The sequence below is a fragment of the Castor canadensis genome, chromosome 9, assembly GCF_047511655.1.
Source record: "Castor canadensis chromosome 9, mCasCan1.hap1v2, whole genome shotgun sequence".
NCBI lineage: Eukaryota > Metazoa > Chordata > Mammalia > Rodentia > Castoridae > Castor > Castor canadensis.
In genome coordinates this window covers 88,202,958-88,222,097 of record NC_133394.1, presented here as the reverse complement: position 1 = coordinate 88,222,097, position 19,140 = coordinate 88,202,958, and the positions used below count along the sequence as shown (strand labels likewise).

The following is a 19,140-nucleotide window of genomic DNA, read 5'->3' as shown; positions in this document are numbered from 1 at the left end:
AAACACACACTCATACATACATACACAACATCTTCCTTCTGTGGATGACATTGCCCAAATTGCAAACCTTGTTCAAGCGAAACTTTTGATTGATATCTAATCATCACCTGGGAGTCTACAACTTCTAATGTATTCTTCAGTGTTTTATAGTTTTCACTGTAGAAGTCTTTCACCTCATCAGTTAGGTTTATTGCCAGGCACATTTGTTTTAGGCTTTTGTGAATGGTATTGATTTCCTGATTTCTTTCACAGCCTATTGATTGTTCATACATAGAAAAGATAGTAATGTTTTCTATTTTCTATCCTGCTACATTGCTAAAAGTCTTTATCAGATCCAAGAGTTTGGGGGGGGGTGAATCTTTAGGGTCTTTAGTATGATACTAAATAGTATCATATAGCATCAATAGTAGCAAATAGGGATATTTGACTTCTTCCTTTCCTATTTGTATCTCTTTATTTTTCTTGCCTTGTTATTCTAGCTAAGAACTTAAGTGTTGTACGGAAGCAGAAAAGAGAGAGAAGATGCCCATGTCTCATTCCAAACTTTAGAGGAAATGGTGTCAGACTTTTCCCCATTTAATATGATGTTGGCTGTAGGTTTATCATATGCAACTTTTATTATGTTGAGGTATGTTCCTTCTAATCCTAGTTTCTTCAGGACTTTTACCATGAAAAGCATTGTTAAATTAGTCATTTATTGAATTAGTCATGTGATTTTTTTTCTTTATTCTGTTCACATGCTATATTTTGGTTATTAATTTGCTTATGTTGAAACTTGTTGCATTCTTAGAATGAAACCAATTTTATTGTGATATGTGATATTTTTAATGTGTTGTTGAATTTGGTTTGGAAGTATTTTACTGAGAATTTTTATATCTAGGTTCATCAGAGAAATTAGTCTATAGATTTCTTTTTTTTGTTGTATCCTTATTTGTTTTGGTATCAGGGCAATACTGGCTTTGTAGAATGAGTTTGGCAGCATGCCTTGCCTTTCTGTTTTATGGAATAGTTTGAACAGCATTGGTGTTAGTTTTTCTTTACAGGTTTTGTAGAATTCAGCTTTGAACCTGTCCAGTCCTGGATTTTCTTTGTTGTGAGATTTTTATGAATGCTTCAGCCTTGTTGCACATTATAGATCTATTTAAGTAGTTCATATCCTCCTCATTCAATTTTGAAGGCTGCATGCATCTAGAAATTTATCCTTTCTTCTAGATTTTCCAGTTTATTAGAATGTAAGATTTCAAAACATTCCATAATAAATTTCATTGGTGTTTGCTTTGATATACATCTTCTTATTTCTAATTTTAATAGTTTTGGCCAACTGCTTTTTTTCAGGGTAGTTTGGCAAAGAGGTGTAAATTTTATTTATTGAAAGAATTAACTCTTTATTTCATTGATTCTTTATGTTCTTTCCTTCTCTATTTCATTAATTTCTGAACTGAATTTTATTATTCTTTTTCTGTCAACTTCTTTTGGATTTAGCTTGCTCTTGTTTTTCTAAAAACTTGAGGTACATCATTAAATCTTTCTGATTTTTTTAAGTTAGGCATTCATAAGCACAAATTTTCCTCTTAGCACCGCCTTTTTTATGTTATATTTTCATGTTTATTTGATTGTAGGAATTTTTATTTTATATTTTTCTTTTTCTTTTTTTTTCTTTTATTCATATGTGCATACAATGTTTGGGTCATTTCTCCTCCCACCCTCCCTTTTCTACCCCTCCCCCTCTTTCTGTTCCCCAACCCCTTGCTACCAGGCAGAAACTATTTTGCCCTTATCTCTAATTTTGTTGAAGAGAGAGTATAATCAATAATAGGAAGGACCAAGGGTTTTTGCTAGTTGAGATAAGTAGAGCTATACAGGGAGTTGACTCGCATTGCTTTCCTGTACATGTGTGTTACCTTCTAGATTAATTCTTCTCGAACTAACCTTTTCTCCTATTTCTTTGATCTTTGAAAAGTGAATTGCTCAGTGTCTCTGTGTTTGAATACTTTCTGTGTTTGCTGTTGATTTCTAATTTTATTTTATTCCATTGTAGTCTGATAAAATATAGGAAATTATTTCCATTTTCTTACATTTGTTGAGACTGGCTTTATGTACCAAATATGACCATTTTAGAGAATGTTCCATGAGCTAATGAGAATAATAAGTATGCTGTGAGTATCAGGTTTAATATTTTGTAGAATCTGTTAAGTCCATTTAGTTTACATTGCTGTTTAATTCTAAAGGTTTTTTTTGTTGATTTATTTTTGTCTGGGTGACCCATCTATTGGTGTGAGTGAGGTATTAAGTCATTCATTATTATAGTGCTGGTGTCTGTCTGTGTTTTTAAATGCAGTAGTGTTTGTTTTATGAAACTGAGTGCATCAACATTTAGTGTGTCCATGTTTATAACTGTTATTCCCATTGATGTATTGTTCCCTTTATCACCATGAAATGACTTTCTTTGTCTTTTCTGACTAAGTTTAGTTTGACATTTGCCTTGCTATATATAAGTACAGCTATTCCTGCTTGTTTTTGGTCTCTATTTGCTTGGAAAATCTTTTTCCATCATTTTATTTTAAGTCTATGTTTGTCTTTACTAGTAGAGTGCATTTCATGTAGGTAACAAATAGTGAGGTCTTATTTTTTAATGCAATCAATGTACAGTATGTGTTTTTTGATTAAAGAATTGAGACTATTAATATTCAGTTACTAGTGGAAGGTATACAGTAATTTTGTCATTTTATTATTTTTTGTAGTATATTCCTTTACTTATCTACTCATCCTATGAGATTTGTTTTTTCCTGCATTTTTGCTGTATTTATCATCCTCTTCTTTGTAGGATTTCTTTGCATATCTTCTGTAATGCTGCCTTAGTGATCATGAATTCGTCTGGGTTTTGTTTCTCATGGAAGGTTTTTATTTCTCTTTGAATTATGAAGCATAGCTAATCTAAGGAGGCAGTTATTTTCTTTCCAGGCTTGAAATACATCATTCCAGGCCCTCTTTGATTTCCATGTTTCTGTTGAGAAGGCTGTCATTCTGAGTTAACTTGCCTTTGAGTATGACTTGATGCTCTCAATATTCTTTCCTTGTTCTGTGTGCTTAATGTTTTAACTGTAATATGCCACAAAGGTTTTTTTCTGGTCTTGTCTCTATGACCACCTGTTTTCCAAGATTTGGAAAATTTTCTGCCTTTATTTTATTGAATATATTTTCTATACCTTTAGCTTGTACCTCTTCTCCCATGATTAGTAGGTTTGGTTTTTTAATGAAGTCCAAGAGGTCTTCATAGTATTGTTTTTCTTTATCTTTATCTGAATGCTCTGACCCATCTACCTTCTTTTCAAGCCCAGAAGGTCTGTTTCAACCTGATCCAGTCTGTTCAGGAGGCTTTCAACTTAGTTTTTAATCTGGTTAATTGATCTTTTTATTTCCAGAATTTCAAATTAATTTTTTCAGTGTTCTTATATCTTTATTAAGCTCATTCTTTATATCCTGAAATTTCTTCCTTATTTCACTCAGCTGTTTGTTTTCTCTTGAAATTTATTCAGACATTTATTAATATCTTCTTTAATTTCATTGCTCATTCTTATAATCATTGGTTTCAATTCCTTGTCTGGGATTTCATCCATTTCATTGTCACTATTATCCATTATTGTGGAATTATTGACATTTGAAGGAGTCATTATCTTTCTTTTCATATTTTGTGTGTTTCTGATTTGGGATTTGTGCATCTAAGACCATGTCATTGGATGGAAAACCATGGAATGCTTCATGAATTTGCCTATAAGCTTTGTTTAAGGGCCATGCTAACATTCTCTCTATTGTTTCAATTTTAGTATATGTGCTACTGAATTGGGTACTTGTGAGCTATTTTTTATTCTGTATGTAGTATATAACAATGACAGTGATAAACAAGAACACTGAGTCTTACAGAGGTTAAGCCACGTAGTTAGTGAGCTGATGGATCTAGAAAATAAATTCTTTCATTGCTAATCTTATTTAAAAATGTAAATGTGAATTCAGTACTTCAGAGGTATTGTATCTAAAGACCAATATTAATGATGAGTACAGATTCAAAAGTCTCTTACTTGTACCTCATGGATATGTTGTTATAAATGTGAAATGAGGTTCTGCTGCTCCTCATCTTTCACACCACTACTATTACACACCCAGGAAATCTTTAAGGTCTGAAAACTGTGTTTAAGATTGTGACGGTTCATTTATTTTTTTCTTCACATTTTTATTAGACTATATTAGTTGTACATTGGGATTTCACTGTGACATTTCCATATGTGCTTACAATGTATCTTAATTAGGTTCACCCACACACACTGCTTAAAACAATTTCAATGGGTTTCATTGTTCTATTTTCATATGGGTATACAAAATACCCTGACCATATTCACTCTACTTCATCCTCTTCGTTCACTCTCTCCCTCACATTGTTTTCTACCTCTGTTTGGGTGGATAACACCCTGTGTTATATTCCTGTCCTTCATTTTTAAGTATATACTCATGTTCAAAGGGTTTTGCTATGGTATTTCACACATCATATATTGTGCTTTAATCAAATTAACCTCCTCTAATTCTCTACCCCTATCTCCCTGTTATTCAATAGCTTTCAGTACACTTCAGATGTATCTTCATACATGGATGCAATGTAGTTCAATAATTTTCCTGAAATAGTTACAGTAGTGTTTTTATAAGGCTTGTCACCAAATTTGATTATTTCCCTTTAATGATGAAGCAATGAAAGTTATTGATTGTCAGCAGGAAACTTATGTGAAATTGGGATACAAAACAAAAGAAAACAAAAAGCTGAGGCTCACCAGATCTCAAAAGGAAAAAAATTGGTCATCCATGAATAATGAAGAGAAAAAATATTTTTTAAAGGTAGGGTGTCCAAACACGAATGACATCATTGTCACACTTATTTATAGCATATTACCAAAATTCAAACTGACCTTGGGCACTGTATGAGGGCAATACTTTTGAAAGAATGAGCCTTAGTGAAACAGTTTCTGTAATATATTAGCACAAATATGCTTTCTTTCCATGTTAGGTATGCAGAACTTTTTCCCGCCTGTTTATTTTTCCTTAAACAAACATATTATCTGATATAACTAGTCCAAAGAAAATTTTCTCTTCCTCTATGTGAATGAACTCCCCTTTTACCCTTTTACTAAATCCTGGTGTTTCTGATGTAGTTTAAGATCTTATATTACATCCATCACTTTTTGGAATCACTTCAATGGTATACTACCTTGAAATTATTTTCATGCACTTAATCTGCTTCTGTTTAATCAGTTTTCTCCTTTGACAGTGTAAATTTATCTTCCAAATGAAAATGTATTATAATATAGGCTAGAATCCCTGTGTTGTTGTGAGATTTTAAATGAAAAATAAGCTTTGTCTCAATGGCTTTTATAGTTGCAAAAGTGTCAAAATTAAGAATGTTTTATCAGATTAGTACCATAGCCCTCATAAAATTATTGCATTTTTACTATGGAAAAAGTTAGACATTTTTCTCATGGGAATGGACAAGTCCTAGGTATATTTCTGAGTGTTCAAAATGAAAAGAAGACAGTTTCTGATAATTGTACATAGAATAATTCTGTGGAAAGGATCATAGGCTCCAGAATCAGAGTTTTAGGTTCCTAGTTTAAATTCTGGTATTAGTGGCAGAAAATCATATACCCTTTCTAAGCCACAGTTTCCTCAGTTGTAGAATGAAAGTAGTAATGACACCCACTCAATGAATTATGGAATACCTTAAATCAGATGGAATAGATGATGTGCTTATTAGTGCGGTGTCTGCATTTATTGAATGCGTAGTAAACATTAGTTAATAAGGTTTATATATAAAATTATCATATACCTAGAAAATTTCTAAAGAATCAATATGAAGAAACATTAAAAGGTCGATAGCTTTTAGGTTACAGATAATGAAACTGATACTTAAAAAGGTGATGGCCTAATCTAAGACTTTAGAGAGATTAAGATGCTAATCTCACAGTTTTATTATTTGGCATTATTTAAAGTAGAACATTTGTGCTCTGTAACTCATTTTTTTCTAAATTTTGAAATTTTAAATGATTTGCATATTTCTTAATTTTTATGCAATGAATTGCCCTTGACTACAGCAGTACATACCGTGTTCTGTGCATTTTGAAATATATAGAATACAAATAATGATTAATATACAGTATTGGTGCTTGAGGACATTATTGATGTATGACATCTCTGTGTTCCCACTTAAATGTGTAGCCAATTAAAAGAAGATTCTAAAGTCAGATAGAATGAGAAAATAATCTTTACTCTCAAATAGACAAAACCACACCGAAAAAATGACTTTGGTGGAAGCACATGGGCCATCCTTGCTTTTTTTTCTGGACTTTAGGACAGTCAGTCTGAGGGAAAGTTTGTTGTGCACCAAGGACATTTACCTAGAATCACCACACCACATCACACTTTCTACTTGTTTGATTAGCTCCACCCAGGTAACAGAATCATGGACTACTCACTTGCTTATTTCCATGGGGAGTGGTAACAATGCAATAAAATAAAAATCGCCAGATTCCAAGTAAATAAAAAATGAAGAGAAGGCAAAGATGAATCCATAGACGTAGGCTTAGTAAAATTAGATTACTAGGTAAGACTGCTTGTAATCACTGCAATTAACACAAGTTTATGATTATATTAGAGGCTACAGCCTGATAAACGACACATCACAATTAATAAAAATGTATAAACATGGAAAGAGTCTGAAATATTAGTTGTGGACAAAATGTAATTTATTCCAAGATTCAAAAGAACTAATTGAGAAATCATTAAAACTAGCAAGAACATTTTGTAAAGAGATTAGACATTAGATTTTTGCCTTACACTAGTGGAGAATTTCAGGGTAAAAATTTAAGTCCAGAAATTAATCAGCCGTAAAATTTTAGTTAATGAGAGACAAAGTCAGATGGTCCTGGTGACTAATGTATTTTCTTCCCTGTCTGCCCTGGAGAAAAATGTCTCAGCAGGTCTGGGTTAGTTTAATGAAGGACAGCCTCTGGGGCCCATAGGCTCCTATTTTCTCACAAGACCATCCTCTGAGCAGGAGTCATAACCTATTATGGATTGTTTAGATTTCTACTTGCCCTTATTAACATGTGTGTCCTTACTGACTCAAGGCCCCCCTGTGCTAGGATATTGACCACATGCAAACCTGAGCAGTGGATGATGCCAGGTGAGGGGTGGGGATAGTGTATATTCTACTTCTTCTCTGCTTTCTCTTAATAACACTTACACTGTTTCTGTCTGTGAGATTCTGGGAGTGTGTGGCAATGACCCCTAACCTCACAGAGTATAAGCAAATGTTCATATAATTTTTAGGTTAAAAAAAGATTTTGGCTAGCTATAAATCAGACAAGATACTGGTAACCAGAGTATACAGGGAGCTCAAAAACTAAACTCCCCGCAAAATCAGTGACCCAATGAAGAAATGGGCTAATGAACTGAACAGAGCCTTTTCAAAGGAAGATGTCCGAATAGCTAAAAAAAACATGAAAAATGCTTACCATTCTTAGCCATAAAGGAAATCCAAATCAAAACCACATTCAGATTCCACCTTATTTCTGTTGAATAGCTACCATCAAGAACATCACCACCAACAAATGTTGGCGAGGATGCGGGTAAAAAACGAACACTCATGGACTGCTGGTGGGAATGTAAGCTAGTAAAACCGTTATGGCAAACAGTATAGAGGCTTCTTAAAAAAACAAAAATAAGCCTCCCATACAATCCAGCCAAACCACTCATAGGAATATACCTGAGGGATTGTGAGTCAGCTTACAACAAAGACACCTGTACACCCATGTTTATTGCAGCACTATTCACAATAGCTAAGCTATGGAAATAGTCAAGATGCCCCACTGCTGATGAATTGTTTAAGAAAATGTGGTATTTATACACAATGGAATTTTACCCAGTCACAAAGAAGAATGAAATTCTGTCATTCACAGGTAAATGGATGGAACTGGAGATCATCATCTTAAGTGAAGTTAGCCAGAATCAGAAGGCCACAAGTTCTCTCTCATATGTGGAATATAGACCTAATACAAATGCAGCGATATTATGAAATACTGGTTACACTAAGGGGAGGTCACACATAGGAGGGGTAGGGAAACTAAAAACTTGAATAGGGTTGATATACTCTCTATACAAGAATTAATAGAAATCTTAAACCAAACAAAACTACCATAAGAAAGGGACTAAGGTAGAATGAAGAAAATTAGAGGTGATGAACCAATTGGGGTTATAATACATATATACATGGAAACATCACAAGGAAACTCCCTGTGTAGCTACCACTATCTTAAGCTAAAATGTCATGATTTTCATTTTATCTTTTCTCTTTTTTTCTTCTATAAAATCGGAAAACAGGAGGACAGAATGGGTCCTGTCCAAGGGGGAGGGCTGGCACCAGTAGAAGTGGGAAGGTGATGGGGAAACAGGGTAGGAGGGTGAATACGTTACAAAAAATGTGTACATATGCATATAAATGTAAAAATGATACCTGTTGAAACTGCTCCAGGAATCTGGGGGTGGGGTGGGGTGGGGACAAAAGAGAATGGTAGAGGGGATGACTTAAAAAAGTAAAAAAAGATCTCAGAAAAATGAGACCTGTTGGAAGTATCCTAAGAATGGGGAAGGAGGGATAAAGAAAGGGAAGGAGGGGGTGATTCAACTATGATATTTTGTAAGAAATTTTGTAAATGCCACAATGTACCCATAGTATAACAATAATAAAAATAAAGTATAAAAACTTTTAAAAATGATCTCCAAGTGTAACTCTAAAGCTAAAAATGGCAAAGGGAAGGAATTATAGATTTGACTAAATAAGACTGGCATATTAAAAGTCCCTAGAAGAAATATAAGGCCACAACAGGTTAAATATGAAAATTACATTAGTGTATTTTACATATCAATTTTAAAAAGACATCTATCTTTACAGAAAAGTAGGCAAAGGAATGTAGGGGTATAAAAATGCCCATATTATCTCTTTATAAATATATGGTGTAAAACCATATTTATTTATTTATTTCGTTTATTCATCTGTGCATACAATGTTTGGGTCATTTCTTCCCCCCTTCCCCCTGCCCCCTCCCTTTCCCCCCACCCCCTCCCTCTCCCCTCCCATCCCTTCCTTCCAGGCAGAAAGTGTTTTGCCCTTATCTCTAATTTTATTGAAGAGAGAGTATAAACAATAATAAGAAAAGACAAAGGGTTTTTGCTAGTTGAGATAAGAATAGCTATACAGGGAGATTCCTCGCATTGCTTTCATGTACATATGTGTTACATTCTAAGTTGATTCTTCTTGATCTGGTCTTTTCTCTGGTTCCTGGACCCCTTCTCCTATTGGCCTCTGTCACTTTAAAGTTTCTGCATTAGTTCCTTTGTATTGAGGACATCAAATACTATCATGTTTTTTGGATTTTTTACCTATCCTCATACCTCCCTTGTGTGCTCTCTCCTTATCATGTGACCAAAGTCCAATCCCTTCCTGTATTTGCCCTTGATCTGAAGTCCACATATGAGGGAAAACATTTGATTATCAGTCTTCTGAGCCTGGCTAACCTCACTCAGGATGATGTTCTCCAGTTCCATCCATTTACTTGCAAATGATAAGATTTCATCCTTCTTCATGGCTGAGTAAAATTCCATTGTGCATAAATACCACATCTTCTTAATCCATTCGATAGTGGGGCATCTTGGCTGTTTCCACAACTTAGCTTTTGTGAATAGTGCTGCAATAAACATGGGTGTGCAGGTACCTCTGGAGTAAGCTGTGTCACATTCCTTTGGGTGTATCCCCAAGAGTGGGATTGCTGGATCATATGGCAGATCTATGTAAAACCATATTTAGATATGAGTTTTCTTTTCAAATTGTTTCTCAAATGTAGCTATCAGGATTGAGTATTGAGAATCAGGAGTGATCAAATGACCACATTATACTTTTAGTAGGAACATTTTGGCAATATGTGGGAGCAAGTAGAAAATGTGTATATCCTTTAGCCACTCATAGGAATTGTTTCTAAGAAAATATTCATGAATATGTTGAAGAATTTGGCTATGACAATATTCATTCAGAATACTGTTTTTTTTTAATTTAGAAAAAAGATGATAGCAACCTAAATTCTAGCAATACAGAATCATTCAATTAATGCATTTTTCATCTATGTGATGGAACATTACACAACTGCAAATAAGGGTTCAGAAAAATAAGTAATAGCTTAAAATGTTGCTGACATACAATTCAAGAATGAAATCCTCCATCTGTCTTATACTCTTATCAAGGAAGGTGATTTACAGAATGCCCTTTCTCTCTAAGGTTATTTTCAGTGGTAGAATTATGATACCTTAATTTGTTTTTCTGCATTTTTCTTCTTTCCCCCAAACTGAATACAGTATATTACTTCACTGGGTCACAAAACCAAAATGTTCACTTAAAAAGGAACGTGAGTGTAAAATTACATATTTTACTTAAATTTGGTGCAAATATGTAAATTAAAACCACAGTTAGATACAAAATTTCCTTCCCAAATTGAGAACTTTTACCTCTCCAGTACAGCTATCAGAAATGAGTATTGAGAATCAAAGAATTTTTCATTTGTTAAAACCATTATCCCTGCTATTACCAGGCTTAATTCCTTCAAACATTTGTCCTAGGGAAAAGAAGACCCAAATCTAAAGAAAAAAAATAAAGCCTCACAACAGAAACAGTCTTAAAAGAGCTTCTATTTCAAAATCTGGTTTTTGGAGGGAGGGAAGATCTTTTGAGTGTCAAAAGCTTGAGGAACTGAGAGCATCTATAGAAAACAATAAAGCAGGAAGAAGGAGGAATGTGAGCTGATTGATGCTTTTTGCCCAATATCACAACAGAATCTTGGCCATCTGGCAGTAAAAGAATTCAAAGTACATTAGGCTAAACTGTAAACACTACTGGGTCCCTGGGAAACAGTCCAGTGTCTTATTACCTATGTACATCTTGTACTTCAAGACACATGGTTAGCAAGTAAAGACAACTGAGACTTGATACATGCTTTAGGAAACCCTAAAGCGGGAGATCTTCACCTACCTTCTAAAGTGTAGCCTGTATTATAAGAAGCCTCAAAGAAGCACTTTGCTATCAGCATGATCCCTAGGTAGTGGCAATGAATAGATAAGATGCCTGGGCAGGTGGCTCGCAAAGTGAGGTTCTTCTAGACAGACATAAAGTGGTCTTGAGTTCATGACTTGGAGAGTGCAAAGAATGGACAGAACTGGAAAGCAAAGTTGGGACAACCTGTTTCAAGGTGAATGCAGGGACGACAAATACCAGTATAACTTGTGCAAAAATATGAATTGCACATCACAGTGCATATTGCAAAAGCAGGATTGATAGGTATCAGTTACCTTGGATTGGATACTTGTCCCCAGAAGCCAGTGTGAAACCAGAAAGAAAAATGTAACCCTAAGAAGGTGAAAAGGAGCTGATCAATTTTTTTTCAAAGAAAGTGTATATAAAGTAAAAAATAAAGTAACTGAGTTTATTTTGTTTTGCCACCAGTGAAAATGGAGGCTCACAGGGTAAGTTAAGTTCAGTTGTAGAGAAAAATTTTAAAAGCTACAGTTTTCATTCCTGAGTTATATAAAACACATCCTCAACTAAAAGAGCAATGGCAATTTGTAACTTTACTTGAGGTCATGTTGAAGTAACTTATTCATCTTTCAGAAAGTGGGGACTGGATGATTTTTGTTGAAGAGATGCTTCTGTGCAGACATTTTCTTTTGAGCATTTACTTTCCAATCTGATGCTTAGTAAGAATGTCTGTAACTTTATTTTCCAAGAGTAAAAAGTAGCCTAATGGGAGGAGAAGGAAAATACCAAAATGATTTTCTTAGAGTGTTTTCATAATAATCATTTTTCCTTAAACATAAAAGAAATTACACGAATATATCTTACTCTGAATACAGACTGGATTGCTGAAAACTGGATTAGATAGCCAAGAGAAAATGACATTACAAAATGCTACTTCTGACATTACTACATCTTTTTAAATAAAAATAGAAACAAATGTCAAGAATGTGTTTTCAAGAATAAGCTTTTAGCTTGTGGTGTTATTTTACTCTGGCTTTAAGTGTAACCTGCAAATAAAATTAAAAGAAAGCATTTATTTATTTGTTTTTATAAGAATAAAAACAGTTTGCATATTGCTTACCTGGTAACATCATTATGTTATCTTTTTTCTTCTTATGTTCTTTAAGACTTTCTATTTGGAAATGATTTCAAGCTATAGAAAAGGTAGAAGTACAATACAAAGAATCCCTTACCTAGATTCACATGCTATCTATTGTTTTAATATACTGAGCACTTTGACAAAAATTAATGATGTGCTAGGTTTTGTGTGTGTTTACAGGCAGCGTCCCTGCTACTCATGGCTTTGGCCAGGCCACAAGAATAGTCCTAGGTCTATAGGTGCCAAATGGCCTTACTTCCGTATTCCTATGAGAGGCCATTCCCCTTGTTGTGAGAGGAATCAGTGAGGCTCTTAACTATTCTACAAGCTAATGAATGAATGAACAAATGAATGAATAAGGATTTTAGACAACAAATCTTTTATTATTATTGTTGCTGTTGTTGTGTTGTTGTTGTTATTGGCTTCTAGGGACTGAACTCAGGGCCTTGTGTCTGCCAGGCATGGACACCACTTCTCAGACACATTTCTAATTTTGAAACAGGGTCTCATTAAGTCATCCAGACTGACTTGAAGTTGATAGGTAGCCCAGACAGGCCTTTAACCTGTGATCCTCCTGCCTCAGCCTCCCAAGTAGCTGGGATTACAGATGTGTGCCATCACATCCAGCACAAATGCAGAAATGTCTTAATCACAGATATAAATTAAAAATTAAATTTATAAATTTTGAAAGTGAAAGCCACATTCCTGAGTCTCACTGCCCTTTCTTTGACAAAATGGACCCTTATAAATCTTTCCAGAAATATTTTGAGTATGTACAAAGATATGTAGCCCTCACTACAATCATAGGAACATAGTTACAGACAGATACAGAACTATAAATACATCTGCATCTTGCATTATAGAATAAATTTAGAGACCCTTTTCCATATTTTACCAGGTAGATTATACTGTTTACAGGCTCCTGCAGCTCACTCATCTTATGTAACTACATCTGAATCAGCTTGTGGTATTAGCTCATACAAATCTACCCCAGTCTTAAAAGGCTGCATAATATTTCATTGTATGGATGTACCATAATTTGTTAATCTGTACCCTAAATAATATGCTTTTAATTTTTCCTTTTGATTATTGCTGTTATAAAACTAAGAAACAAAGATTTACTGTGTATTTCTTCCTCTTAACTGAGATTTTCTGTGAGATAAATTTCTAGCAGATTGGTATATTTAACTTGTAATAATAATTATTCAATAATTTTTGTCATTATTGTTGAAATTTTTGTCTTTGGTGCATGGAAGGAAGGAATGGAGAGAGGAAAAATTAAAGAAGCAAATAAAGTCAGGTAGGGTAGGTTTGGGAGAGTTAAAGATGACAGGGACCCTCCAGTCAAGGTTATGATTGCCTTTCTTTTCCAGTTTTCTATGTGAACTTTTTATGTCTTTTTAAAGGCAGCCTAAGTATTATTTTCTTAGGAACAAAGAGAATATTAAATATTCTTATTGTATCACTGCCAAATTTCTTTTTATCTCTCTTGAAATTTTTTCAGCATCTGTTTCTTCAGATAGATAAGAAACCAGAAGTGCCATAAAGACAGATACCTTTTATGTCTTGTTATTTAATATAGTCTCTATTTCATAAAGATGCCATGATGTTCTGCATTTGTTAAAAGCAAAAGGACACAGGCATGGTGACTCACTTTAAAGGCCGAGGCAGGAGGATCACAAGTTCAAGGACAGCCTGGGCTACACAGTGAGACCCAGTGTCAAAGAAAAAAAAGAAAAAGACAAGAAAGTTCCCTAACATTAAGACAACAACTAACACAAGAACAAAAAGGCAGGAGGGGAAAGAGAAGCTCATATACATGGAAATATCACAAGGAAACTCCCTGTATAGCTACCTTCATCACAAACAAGCAAAATTGACATTTTTCCCCCTTTTTTCTGTTTTCTTCTACAACATCGGAGAATAGGAGGGCAGAACAGTCAGGGGGTAGGTTGGGACCAGTGAAAGGGGGAGGTGGCAGGGAAAGGGAGTAGGAGGTTGAATATGGTGCAAAAAATGTGTACACATGTATGTAAATGCAAAAATGATTCCTGTTGTAACTATTCCATGGATGGGAGGAGGGTAGATAAAGGAGGGGGTGAATTAAAGTGTGATATATTTGATACATTGTAAGAACTTTTGTAAATGCCACAATGTACCCCCATGCAGCACAATAATAAAAAAAAAAGAGAAAGTAGGGATGGGGTTGGGAGGAAAGGAAGGAGGTTGGAAAGCTGCTGATACCAGAGACTAGAGTTGTGGACATTGAAAAAATGTATGAGAATAGATTGTGGAAGAAAAATGGAAATCATTCAGATATAACAGTTTTTGTATTTTCTGACTTCAGATTCAGGGACACTGTGTCATATTCCAGAAAATCAAAGTCTCTAATGATATCCTGGCAGTGTGGTTTCTGGATGCTGGTAGAAGCATTGGAAGGGCAAAATCTGGAATAAGGAGAGTTGCTTGAAGGGTTTGAAAACTGAGAAATGTGTCACTGTCAGGGTGAAATGCCTGCTTTCTATTCCCTAATGCTGTGGGATAGAAATTTAATTATGGCTGTGATTCTTTCATTTTTGGCCCATCTTGGAAGTTGAATCGGGTTAGGAACCTGTATAATATAACAATATGAAGGTAATATGATGTATCTTTGCTTAATTTTACTTTAAATTAGAATGTTATATAATGGAAACATCTATAAAGCATTTCCTAGCTCTAATTATAATGCAGGGAGATATTTACATTAAAGATGTTATCTTGATTTTTATATGCATTTACAAATGTGGTCAAACATAATTTTGAAATAGACTATTCAATTTATATGCTTCCAGCTTCTTCTGTCTCACTATCTCCTCTTTGGATCATATGTCCCTTGTTTTCACCAGCACTGGAAAAATGGGTTCATGAAAGCAAAATAATTGAAATTGGAAAAAAAAATGTTGTAAGTTTTTGTTCATTTTATTCATCAATAGTCTCATACACACCAACATGCCTGATTGATAACTAATTCCAATAGTACCAGAAGGTGGGATTCGAATTTACTTCAGACAGAAGAACTGGTTATCGTGCAGAAGACACCTCACTTGGATTTCCTCTCTTAATTTTTTGAAGCTAAATTAACAGGAGCCTGATGCCTCTTAGACCTTGAAGAAGCCACTGGCAGAAAGTACTGCTCATGGAAAAGTTTCCTTTACAAGTTATAAAAACATTTTGGCTTCATCCTACATATACACTCTGCTCCAAAGGATACTGCTACTGTTTTCCGAATTACTCACTGGTTTGATGAATGGCAGTTACAAGTAGTGCTTTTATTGCAATGTACAGATGTTGATATTTTCCATGATTTTCTTAGAGTAAAATGGAGGGTTTTCATGTTGAAAAAAACTCATTCTGAATGTAATAAAAGAACTTAGGTTTCCACTTTTTAAAAATTCACATACTTCCTCTATTTTTATTCTTACTTTTTAAAGAAAGTTTGTTTAAAGAACCTGTCTTCCTTGGCATTGATAGAGAGCATGTGTTACTAACAGGATGAAATGAGGAGGTTTAATGAGAATAATAGTGAGTTAGAGATAGAATAGTCTTGTTGAGGGTCAGAAGTGGGTTAGAATGCTTGTGTTAAACGGAGTAAAATGTATGTTTGTATGTATGTGTGTGTGTATGTGTGTGTGTGTGTGTGTGCCCATGTGATCTGACAGAGAGATGAAGAAAGAATGAAAAAAAGGAGATGAAAAGAGGGAAATGTTGGCTTAAAAATGCTTCATGATAAAATTCAGTTTCACAAATGGATTAGGATTACCTGTGTTCACATAGTCTTTGAGACTATTAAAGCAGGGTTTACAACTCAATATAAAGAATGTATGGAAGAGTTCCTTGGAAAAGTTTTTCGTGTCTTTATATGCAAGTATGTTACTTGAACTCCTACCATGTTATGTTCAGAAATATAATACATTTGCATAAAATAAGTTTGCATTATGCTAAACATTGTGCACATATTCACAATAGCAAATCTCTATAATGAAATTTGAATAATGTTCACAGCCATTAAAGAGCTTATTCTGTGATATTATATAGTTATGTTAAATAATCTTGATATTTATGCCATGCTGTTCATGCAAATATTTCCAAGGTCAGGAAATGATGTAGTGAGAGAAAGAAGCTATTTGGGGAATAGAGGAACATCCTTGTAAAAATGTTTCAAGGTTTGCTTTGTAGGGTTTGTTTGTTTGTTTGTTTATGTAGTATGTGGGTTTGAACTCAGGGTCTCCAGCTTGTTTGGCAGGTTCTGTATCACTTGAGTCATGCTCCCAGCTCTCCCTTTTTTGCTTTACATGTTTTTTTAGTGCCTCACATTTTTGCCTGGGGCTGACCTTAGACTGTGATTCTCCTACTTATATCTCCCATGTAGCTGGGATTACAGGTATGAATTACCATGCCCAGCTTATTTGTTAAGTTATAGGGCTCACTAACTTTCTGCCTGGGCTGGCATTAAACCACAGTCCTGATCTTTGCCTCCCAAGTAGCTGGAATTATGTAGGACTTACTTTTTTTTAGTGCAAACATTGTTTAGATGTTTTTAAATGTTGGATTATGTCAACAGAACACTTCTTTAATATCATGAATTTCAGGCAATCAAAGTAGTAAGTACAAATGTTATTTTTATTTCTTATTTCTGTAATAGACCAAAGTAATAATGGAATATGTAATGATTTTTTCATGGCATATTTAATGTTTGTGACTTTTCTTCATTTTCATTTATGTGATATTTGTTGAATTTCTTATAAGTGGTATTTTATGTGTACCTGTAGGTTTTGGTAACTTTCCAGTGGTAGCTAGCCTGTCTCCATATTTTCATGGTTGCATGCTGTATTTTATAAATTTTTGTGCTCTTGTTCCTGTTCTGCCAATGGATTGAAATCACCATAAGAAGGGAAATTTCTTAAGGCTTTCTTTAATGTAACAGAAGCTCTAGTAAAAATTAGTGGGATACATAGGGAATAAGTGTCTGCCTGCGCTCACATGAGATATTGTGCTAATTTATACCTGGAGTGAATATCAATGGATTCGCCACCACCCCAAAATCCCCCAATCCACCCTGGACTTAGTAGTGAAATGGTAAAAGACTCACATGAAAGGAGAGCGAATTCTAACAAAACAGAATGTCCATTCAGTGCCTAAAGAAAAACAGCCACTTCCCGTTTCTTTTCCTATTCTGTGACACTCATCACATTCTTTCTCATGTTATAGTAATTCACACTTAAATCTTTTCTTCTGTTTTTAATTTCCTTAAAATCATTTTCTCAGCCGGGACACTAAAAATAACAGTACAGAATGTTTGTTGGCTTAGTTAGGATAATTTAAAGAACTTTTACTTAAAGGTTCTATCATCCTGGACCCAAAGCTAAAAAGTTCATACAGATCTTATTTTTAAGTCTGTAAAATCTATGAAAGCCTCTTTTTAAACGCAAACCTATGGTTCATGTTCAGTTAAAATAATAAAGTCTTTTTATACCCAGATCATTATCTCAAATCTTGTTATTAGTTCAGAAACTTTCTGTCAGGAGAGTTTCATCAGTCATAGTTAAATTGCTGTGGGTGGCCTGTAGCCATTATGTCATTATCAGTTGGGGGAGGGTCATACTGCCTGTTGTTTCACTAAGTTGTTCTATCAGCTCTCCAGAAATAAATGCAAATAAACACGTTCCAAAGCCCTTCAGAGCACACTGTAAATCTTTGTAACTTCATGGCCAAATGGTAAACCACAGGACCACATGACTCAATTCCCTTGAGAAAGTGGTGTTATTCCTGTCAGACTTTTCTTCTCTCATTCATCAGCTGTAGGCTTTCATCTCCTTTTAAAGTCATGGCCTTTCAAGTAGGGGTGAAATTACACCTGTCAGTAATAAATGCTCCTAGTGCTCTCTGTCATTCTGTTATTTCACAAAAGGAATTAAAAGGTAGTATAGCATATTCCATATGCAGTTAGCAACTTTTCCCTTCTTGCTCTATAGGACCTTTAAATACTGTCTGGCTATGTAATTGTGTAGATTTTGAAAATATTCATAAATGGAGGGGGGACGTACGGGAATGCTGGGCAAATTATCTCCCATGTGAGCTATACCTTTTATTCAATAACTGCGTTAAACTTATTTGACAGAAAGATTTAACTGTATACACAATCTACAACGGCAATCTAGATGAGCCCCTTTGCACACTTGTTCTGTTTATTTTTTTTACATTATACTCTGATAACTTTGTGGCTCCCTGTAACCCCACACAGCAGGTGCACCTGTGCAGCCACCATTTTATTTACATAGAGAGCAAAGTTAATGTTTTACCAAATCCAGACCACACCTGGGTTGGAACATTAGTGGGAAGCTGAGTTCAAATCAAAATTGCAACTGCTTTTAGCCTGATATTTGAACTCCATTAAGCAAACTCCTTTGAATTCTCTTAAAAAAGTTTTGAGGACTTGGTCCGTTAAGGCCCCATAACCAAAGGATGGAAGGGCAGCCAGAAGACTGAACATGTTATCTGTAGGTCCTGACACTCACCGTGGTAGGTCTTGATTTAAGAAATAAGAACAATTGAATTGTGTCATCACTGCCCACACAGTACACTGTCACATGTAGAGAATTCTTTAAACACTAATGTATTTGGCTTGTGAGGGCAAATGCTTTGAGCTGTGTCATAAAACTGAAGTAGACGAATAAATGTTGTGAGCTTTATATGAACTTCCTGAATCACTGTTGGTCATGTTTAAGGTTTTTGTTTTGTTTTGTTTTGTTTGTTTTTATTCTTCAAAGAGACAGTATGTGCCAGTTGTTTTAGATACAGCTAAAAATACATGAAAACAATTAGCCACCCACAATTATTAGCAAAACAT

General features: G+C 34.6%; 1 protein-coding gene and 1 non-coding gene across 3 annotated transcripts in view; one reads left to right on the top strand and one right to left on the bottom strand.

The window, feature by feature from the left end:
* Cfap299 (cilia and flagella associated protein 299) overlaps positions 1-19,140 on the top strand; it is a 642,304-nt gene that overhangs the window by 259,510 nt on the left and 363,654 nt on the right. The window lies entirely within an intron of this gene.
* Positions 3,742-3,848, bottom strand: LOC141411189 (U6 spliceosomal RNA). The gene has a single exon (XR_012436023.1). It is a non-coding gene; the product is annotated as a U6 spliceosomal RNA (small nuclear RNA).